We start from the raw sequence: 9003 nt of genomic DNA, 5'->3' as shown, positions 1-9003 counted from the left end.
AAGTAAGCTGTCTACTACAAAGTCCGTCTGGTCTTCTGCAACCACCTCTGGCACGCAGTCTTCGAGCCTTTTGGCTAGAACCTTGGCCAGTATTTTGGCATCTGCGTTCAGCAGCGAGATGGGTCTGTATGACCCACATTCCGTTGGGCTTTATCTTTCTCAGATATCAGCGAGATTGAGGCCTGTGCTAGCGTGGGTGGCAGTGTGCCCCTAGCTAGCGAGTCTGTGAACACCTCCCGAAGGTGCGGGGCCACTGCTGTCGCAAATTATTTGTAGAAGTCCACTGGGAATCCGTCTGGCCCCAGTGCCTTCCCCACATGCATGGAGCTTATGCTGTCCATTATCTCTCCCAGTGCTAGTGGTGCTTCCAGGCCCAATTTTCTGCTCTCCCCCACGACTGTTATGTCCAGTCCATCAAGGAACCGTTTCATCAAGGCCTCCACCGTTGGGGGCTCTGAGGTGTGCAGCCCTTGGAAAAAGGCCCTGAATGCCTTGTTGATCTTTTCTGGCTCTGTAATGCGCCTCCAGTATCCCTGAGTTGCGCAATTTCTCTGGTGGCTGCCTGCTTTCTCAGCTGGTGTGCCAGCAGGTGGCTGGCTTTGTCTCCGTGTTTGTATAGGGTCCCACGTGCTTGGTGGAGTTGAAGCACTGCTTTCCTGGTGGAGAGCAGATCAATGTTCCTTTGTAACTCTTCCCTCTCCGCCAGGAGCTCTACGATCGGGACCTCGGAGTATTTGCGGTCTACCTCCAGTATGGAGTCGAGCAGCTGCTGCCTCACCGCCCTTTCCTCCCTATCTCTTTGCGCTTTGAAAGCGATGATTTCCCCTCTTAGTACGGCCTTTAGCGCTTCCCAGAACGTAGAGGGCGAGACCTCTCCATTCTGATTGTTCTCCGTGTACTCTGCTGTGGCTCACGATATCTTTTCGTTGAAGGCTTTGTCAGCTAGTAGGGCAACGTCCAACCTCCATGTGGGGTGTTGGGCCCTGCCTGTTTCCAGCCGCACGTCCATGTAGTGTGGAGCGTGGTCTGACATCACAATTGCACTTTGTTCAGCCCCGGAAGCACCGTTTTCCCCACCACAAAGAAGTCAATTCTGGTGTATACGTTGTGTACTGAGGAGAAGAAGGAAAACGCCTTCTCCCCTGGGTGGGTGAACCTCCAGGGGTCCACCGCTCCCATCTGTTCCATCTGTTCCTTTGCCATGTTTGCGGTTTTCCCCGTCTTGGGGTTCGATCTGTCAGTCATTGGGTCCTGTACACAGTTGAAGTCCCCCCTCGTGATTAGCCGGTGCATTGCTAAGTCAGGGATTTCTGCCATGGTCTTTTGATGAAGCTCGGGTCATCCTAGTTGGGCGTGTACACGTTAACTAGTACTACCGATGCCCCATCCAGGGTCCCGCTAACCATGACGTACCGTACCCCTGAGTCCGTAACCGTCTTTGTCGCCCTAAACATCGTCCATTTGCTGATCAGTATTGCCATCCCCCTGGCCCTCATCCCATAACAGGAATGGTAGGTCTGCCCCACCCAGCCCTTTCTTACCCGCAGTCGGTCCTGCTCTCTCAGGTGCGTCTCTTGAAGGAAGATTATGTCTGCCTTCATGTTTCTTAGCTGGTTGAGGACTCTGGATCTTTTCACTGGGCCATTGAGTCCCCTACGTTCCAGGTGACTATCCTGGTGGGGTGCTTCTGCCCCTCGCTCCTGTGGGATTGACCATATTCATCTGGTGGACGCGCCCCTGCCCTTCAGGGTACCCCGTTGTTCGGGGGCCGTCCAGGATGGTCGCTGTCACTGCTCTCTCCATGCGGTCGGGCCCCTGCGCTCTGGGGCTTCCCTCCGTCCAGGGCGCCCCCGCCATGGTTGCCCGCTGTCCGGCCGCCACGCGGGTAGCCCCCTTCACTCAAGGGGTTTCCCTTCGTCCAGAGGCCATACTGGGTGGATGCTTGTAGCGATTCCGAGCCCTTGGTTGCGGCACTCTGTAGCCCTACTGCTGTTCCTTTTCTAGCCTTGTTTGTCCCTCCGCCCCTGTGTTCCGCCTCCCCCCCCCGTGCCCCCCCCAGTCCCTCCCTTTCCTCCGCCTTTCTCCCCCTCTCCCGTATATCCCTCCTTTGTCCCTCTTTCCCCTGCTCCTGTCCCCATTTGCCCTTCCGCCTCTGTTGAGTGATCCTACCCGCCCTCTGCCTGGCGCCGTCCCCCGGTTGGGGGCACACTGCGGCCCTGCTTTTTTGCCTGTCCCAAGTGATAGCTTTCTTGCTAGTGCGGCAACCTCCCCTTTAGGGAGTTACTGTCTCACTTCTCCCCTGCCCAGCCTCTGTGTTTTTTTCACCCACTCTTCCCCTGCCCGACCCTGCGTTCCCCCTGTTTGCTCACCCTTCTCTGTTACTCTCATACCCTTGTGCTGGGGCCTGGTTTCCCATCTTTGTCGGTTTGTTGGGTAGCGGTTTGCTTTTTGTTCAGGGTGCACTTGCCATGTTGGGGGTGAGGTGGGGGGCCTGCCATTGCCTCACCCCCCCTCCACGTTGGCGTATTGTTCCCCCTTACCAGGGGCCCCATGTTTCTACCCTCGCTGTTGGTTTTCCAGCCCATCTTCGATAGATTTGTTTGCGTCGGCAGGGGCTGTGAAGAAATACTCTCTTTCTTGGTATGTGATCCAGAGTTTCGCTGGGTACAGCATACCAAATCGCACCTTGTTCCTGTGAAGGGCTGCTTTAGCTTTGTTTTGCTCAAGGGCAGCACGCTAGCATTGTGGATAGCACAATTGCTTCACAGCTCCAGGGTCCCAGGTTCGATTCCGGCTTGGGTCACTGTCTGTGCAGAGTCTGTACATCCTCCCCGCATGTGCGTAGGTTTCCTCCGGGTGCTCCGGGTTCCTCCCACAGTCCACAAATGTATAGGTTAGGTGGATTGGCCATGATAAAATGCCCTTAGAGTCCAAAATTGCCCTTAGTGTTGTGTGGGGTTACTGGGTTATGAGGATAGGGTGGAGGTGTTGACCTTTGGTAAGGTGCTCTTTCCAAGAGCCGGTGCAGACCCGATGGGCCTCCTTCTGCACTGTACATTCTATGATATTGAAATCGGCCCGTCTCCTGGCTAGGTCTGCCCCAATGTCCTCGTACACTCTAATGAGGTGTCCTTCCCATCTGCAGGTTCTGTTTTGCCTGGCCCAGCGCAGGATTGTTTCCCTGTCTTTCTACCGGTGCAGTTTGGATTGATGCACTATCAATTGTGATGAGACGAGAGTAGAGAGTAATTGAGGCTTTATTATGCAGAGATGTGGAGCTTCCCGCAGCTGCTGCCGAAATGGCTGCAGCTCGGAGAGCCCACATATTTATACTCCGCCTACTAGGCGGAGCCAGCAGGCAGGAATCTACCCCCGTACCTGTAGTACAGGGGTCTTACCGTAATACCCTTGTATGTGGTATACACAATACAACAGTGGTGACTACCACATGGTTATACTGCCCTCGGGTGATACCCCGCCCTGGGTTTCGGGCGCAGCGACCGGTGCACTCTGTCCATTTTTGTTGGGGAAAGTAGTTTCCCTCCCCACTAAGTTGCCCATCATTTCAGCCACGTAGGCCATGGGGTTTCTACCCTTGATCCCCTCTGGTACACCCACTATCCTGACAGTTTGTCTTCTTGAGCAGTTTTCCTGGTCGTCCACCCTGCCCTTCAGGCTCCCCTGCGTTGTGCCCAGTCCATGGATACATTGCTGGTCACGATGGCCCTGATACATGCATGGATACAGACTGACCCCTGTTATCCAAGGTTCATCATAGCGTGTTGTATGGGGCCCAGCATCACTTCCTTCCCAGTGAACTGAAGGATTTTACCTCGAAGATTGCTGAGTTCAGCATGGAGGACAGTATACTCCTTTGGGGATGCCGTGGTATTTCTGCCCAAAGAACAAGACCCCATCCTGGCAGACTTCCATAACGTGTCTAAGATGAGGATGCTCGCTTGATGTTGTGTGATGGTCAGGATTGGACGCGGAGATTGAGCAGCTTGCCCATCAGCGCGGAGTGTACCAGGAGCAACAGAAGCTCCCACCTGCAACACTGCTTCATCTTTGGGAGTGGCTGGGTCGACCGTGGGTATTTCTCCATGCCGATTTTTCCGGCTGTTTTCTGGGTTCCATTTTCCTCCTCCTCATTGACATGCACTGTAAATGGCTGGACATCCACAGGATGTCATCAATGACTTTGATAGCAACAATCGAGAAGCTCAGGCTCTCTTTTAGAATGCACAGCATCCCGGAGGTACTGGTCTCTGACAACAGAACACCGTTTACGAGTGCAGAGTTTGAAAAATTCATGCGGATGAATGGAGTGCACCACGTAAGTATTGCCTCATATCACCCTGCTTCAAATGGTTTAGCTGAATGAGTGGTCCAAAGGTTCAAGCGTGGCATGAGCAAGCAGAGCTCCAGGTCTCTTGACACACATTTGGCACGCTTCCTTTTCTATTACTACTCCACTCCAAATGCCGCCACTAGCTTGGCACCAGCGGAACTTCTCATGGGATGTTGGCTCCGAACTCGCGTCAGCTTGACGTTGTCAGATATCGGCGAAAAGATGCAGCTGGAGCATTGCCCTGTCGCGTGTGCCTCACCTAGACGATTCATATCAGGTAACTTGGCCCACACGCTCAATTCTGGAGACGGCGCTAAGTGGGTTCCTGGCACTATCATTTGACAGACCTGGCCAGTGTCATACGGTTCGTGTGCAGAACCGGGAATCGAATTGGCATCTCGATCATCTCTGTTGTAGATGCCTTGTAATTGGCGATCTCCTTTTGGATGAACCAGGACAACCCCAGGCCGCCCCGGCGGTTCCACAAGCATCGTCCCACAGAGGACTTGATACCGAGATGCAGAATTCAGAAGATTCTGACTCCGCAATGGAGGTCCAGTCATCAGATGTTTTTGACAACCAACCGGCGACAGTGATGCCGCCACGACGTTCGATGAGAAAGTGTTGGTAGCCTGCCCTGGCGACGCGCAAGAGGCGGCGATGGGCTAAGCAGTGTAGAGCTCTTCAATCTCCTTTGTCAGATGTGTTTTCGGACTTTGGGGAGGAATGTTTGAACCACACAACAGGACCCAGCTGATTAGGCTCCCCATGCGTCTCATGGAGAACGAGCTTCCATGTTCCATTGGTGGGTGAGAGAGGAAAGCAGAGTATTTAAACCCGGCCCAAGTGTGAACTGGACGCAGTAGTCCCTGTGTACATAGTTTGTTCATACTTCTGTAAATAAACCTCTTATTCCCAATGCTTCCTGCATGGCTGTTTATGTGAACTCAACAAAAGAAAAGCAAACAATTTAATTTCTCTGGCATCTTATCACAAAAACTAACTTTGAAGGAGTTTATTTTATTCACTAGGCATACACAGTAGGATATTTTACACACACAAAACCCCACATACAACAGTAACATGGCCAGTTTGTTGGTTTGTTGGCCCACATTAGTGTGGGCGGCATGGCAGCACAGTGGTTAGCACTGTTGCTTCAGAGCGCCAGGGTCCCAGGTTTGATTCCTGGCTTGGTTCACTGTGCGGAATCTGCACATTCTCCCCGTGTCTGCGTGGGTTTTCTCCGGGTGCACCAGTTTCTTCCCACAAGCCCCGAAAGACGTGCTGTTAGGCAATTTTGCCATTCTGAATTCTCCCTCAGTGTACCCGAACAGGCACCGGAGTGTGGCGATTTTCACAATAACTTCATTGCAGTGCAGGAAAATCCCTTGCCCTTATATAGCGAGAGTCATTGGGAACTTTAGCATTTGCCTGATGTGACAACTGGGCCATGATTTAACATATCAGAAAGATGGCAGCCCAAATGAGGTTCTATCCTCCAAACTGTGAAGTGAGTCTTGAACCCACATCCTGCTGATTCATAGGTGAGAATGCTGGCAACTGAATGAAGTCGATACAATCTGCCAATTTAAAAGAGTTTTTTTTAAAATTAAGTAAATGCAGTTTTTGAATCTTTGAGTCCTGTTTTATTCTGATACTGTCCTCTATGCACTAATCAAATATGATAGTCATAGCTAGCAACAAACTCACATGAAGAATTCACCCACAGACTTACAGCTGATTGTCCATGAATTCCAATATTTCTGCTGACCTTGGGGTTTTCACAAAATGAGCTCCTGTGGGGATGGGTGTGATGGAGGGAGGGGTAGGGGTGGTTGTGGTTTGAGCAGGAAGGAACTTATTTGATATATGCCTATAAATTGTGGTCAACCAGGATAGTTCAGACCCTGACTCAAATTCCAGCTCAGCAATAGGGGCAGCACGGTAGCATGGTGGTTAGCATAAATGCTTCACAGCTCCAGGGTCCCAGGTTCAATTCCCGGTGGGTCACTGTCTGTGCGGAGTCTGCACGTCCTCCCCGTGTCTGCGTGGGTTTCCTCCGGGTGCTCCGGTTTCCTCCCACAGTCCAAAGATGTGCGGGTTAGGTGGATTGGCCATGCTAAATTGCCCTTAGTGTCCTAAAAATAGGGGGGGTTACTGGTATAGGGTGGATACGTTGGCTTGAGTGGGGTGATCATTGCTCGGCACAACATTGAGGGCCAAAGGGCCTGTTCTGTGCTGTACTGTTCTATGTTCTATGTTCTAACTTGCCCTCAGGGGAATTACTGGAGGGAAATTACTGGAGCGAATTCTTTGAGACAGGATCCACTCCCATTTGGAAGCAAGTGAACGTATTAGCGAGAGGCTGCACAGTTTTGTGAAGGGAAGATCGTGTCTCACTAACTTGATAGAATTTTTTGAGGTGGTCACAAAGATGATTGATGCAGGTAGGGCAGTGAATGTTATCTATAAGGACTTCAGTAAGGCCTTTGACAAGGTCGCTCATGGCAGATTGGTACACGGGATCAGAGGTGAGCTGGCAAGACGGATACAGAACTGGCTAGGTCATAAAAGGCAGAGAGTAGCAATGGAAGGGTGCTTTTCTGATTGGAGGGCTGTTACCAGTGGTGTTCAGTGCTGGGGCCTTTACTGTTTGTAGTATATATAAATGATTTGGAGGAAAATGTAACTGGTCTGATTAGTAAGTTTGCGGACGACACAAAGGTTGGTGGAATTGCGGATAGCGATGAGGACTGTCAGAGGATACAGCAGGATTTAGATTGTTTGGAAACTTGGGCAGGGAGGTGGCAGGAAGGTGGGAGGTTTAATCCAGACAAATGTGAGGTAATGCATTTTGGAAAGTCTAATACAGGTAGGGAATATGCAGTGAATGGTCGAACCCTCAAGAGTATTGATAGTCAGAGGGATCTAGGTGTACAGGTCCATAGGTCACTGAAAGAGGCAACAAAGGTGGAGAAGGTAATCATGAAGGCATATGGCATGCTTGCCATCATTGGCCGGGGCATTGAGTATAAGAATTGGGAGGGGGTGTGTAGGGAACTAGCTGGTGCCAGGTCCCTGAGGGAGACAGTATCTTGGCGGCCGTCAGGGTACACTACGTAGGCATACTGTGGGTTGGCGTGAAGTAGCTGTACCCTCTCAACCAACAGCTCTGTCTTGTGGAGTCGTACGCGTTTATGGAGGAGTACGGGTTGTGGAGCTACAAGCCAAGTCGGGAGCGTCACGCTGGGGGTGGACTTCCTAGGGAAGTCAAAGAGACGTTCATGGGGTGTTTCATTAGTCACGGTGCACAGGAGCGACCGAATGGAGTGCAGGGTGTCGGGAAGGACCTACTGCCAGTGGGAGGCTGGGAGATTTCTGGACCGTAGGGTCAGCTGGATGGCCCTCCAGACCGTCCCATTCTCCCTTTCCACCTGTCTGTTTCCCTGGGGGTTACACTAAGATTTTTGGCCTCCTACAGCAGCTGGCGAAGTGGCTGCTGTACTGGGACCACACATATTTATACTCTGCCTGCTGGGCGGAGCCAGCAGGCAGGGAACTACCCCTGTACCTGTAGTACAGGGCCTTACCACAAAACACCTACACCGACATCCCCTATATACAATATATACATCAGTGGTAACTATCACATTCTCTTTGTTAGCTTGCCCTTGGACCTGGCAAAGCTAGCCATTGACATGGCCAGGCAGTGAGCAGTTGAGGGGGTTGTTCAGACCAACACTGTCCGTCACTCTTCTGTGGCTATGTTTGCGTCCAGGTGTCCCTGGCAAGGGAGCATGCGGTGTTTATTTGAGGCCATCCATGGCTGGTGGATGCTGCAGGGCCTGGAATGCATTCTCAGACCCAGGAATGTTATTTGAATTTAATACGTTTCTGTTACATTCTTTGTTACTTCAGGGGCTGTTAATTTGTTAATTCATTATTAATTTGTTTATTTTACTTTTATTCAAAAGAGTATGAATGCTGGAAGCTTGTTGATTCAATGTTGATGTGCTCTATCTAGGAAAATTATCAGGTTTTCCTACGAATGCATCGGGTGAGAATGGTATCCAGAGCTGAGCAGTCACTCCCTCTGTACCTAAATCCAAAATTGTTCCCATTTAATCAAAGAGTGAGATCTTTAATTTGCCACCTGGGGTAAACTGTACGTAAGTGGCTGTGTAGGTGTACACTGTATAAGTTATCATACACACCAAACAGAATGAAAGACTTGCATTTATATCGCACTTTTCATCACCATCAGATATCTCAAAGTGTTAACAGCCAATGAAATAAAGTTGGAGGACTGGGCTGATATTCAGGTCTGTGCACCAGATATTAATATGCCCCGACAATATCAAAGATTGCTTTATTACTATTAATAATAATACTCTGCAGTAAAGACTTTAAACTCCTAACGTTCCTTCTAGATTTGTCAACATTGGTTCAATAATTTTGACGACTGGCAACAGATTGCAAACTCATTTAAACACACAGAGTTGCGCCTACTTTCGAGTGCACAATGGCATGCATACAAATAGTCAGATTTCTTAACCCTAACTGGGGAATAATATATTAGTTTACAGCTGGGCAAAAGTCCTGAGAGGAAAACAAGCGAGCGTTCACAAGCAAGCTGGGCACACACACAACCA

This window comes from Scyliorhinus canicula, chromosome 4, assembly GCF_902713615.1.
Source record: "Scyliorhinus canicula chromosome 4, sScyCan1.1, whole genome shotgun sequence".
In the NCBI taxonomy this organism is placed as follows: domain Eukaryota; kingdom Metazoa; phylum Chordata; class Chondrichthyes; order Carcharhiniformes; family Scyliorhinidae; genus Scyliorhinus; species Scyliorhinus canicula.
Note: the sequence above shows the minus strand (reverse complement) of the source record.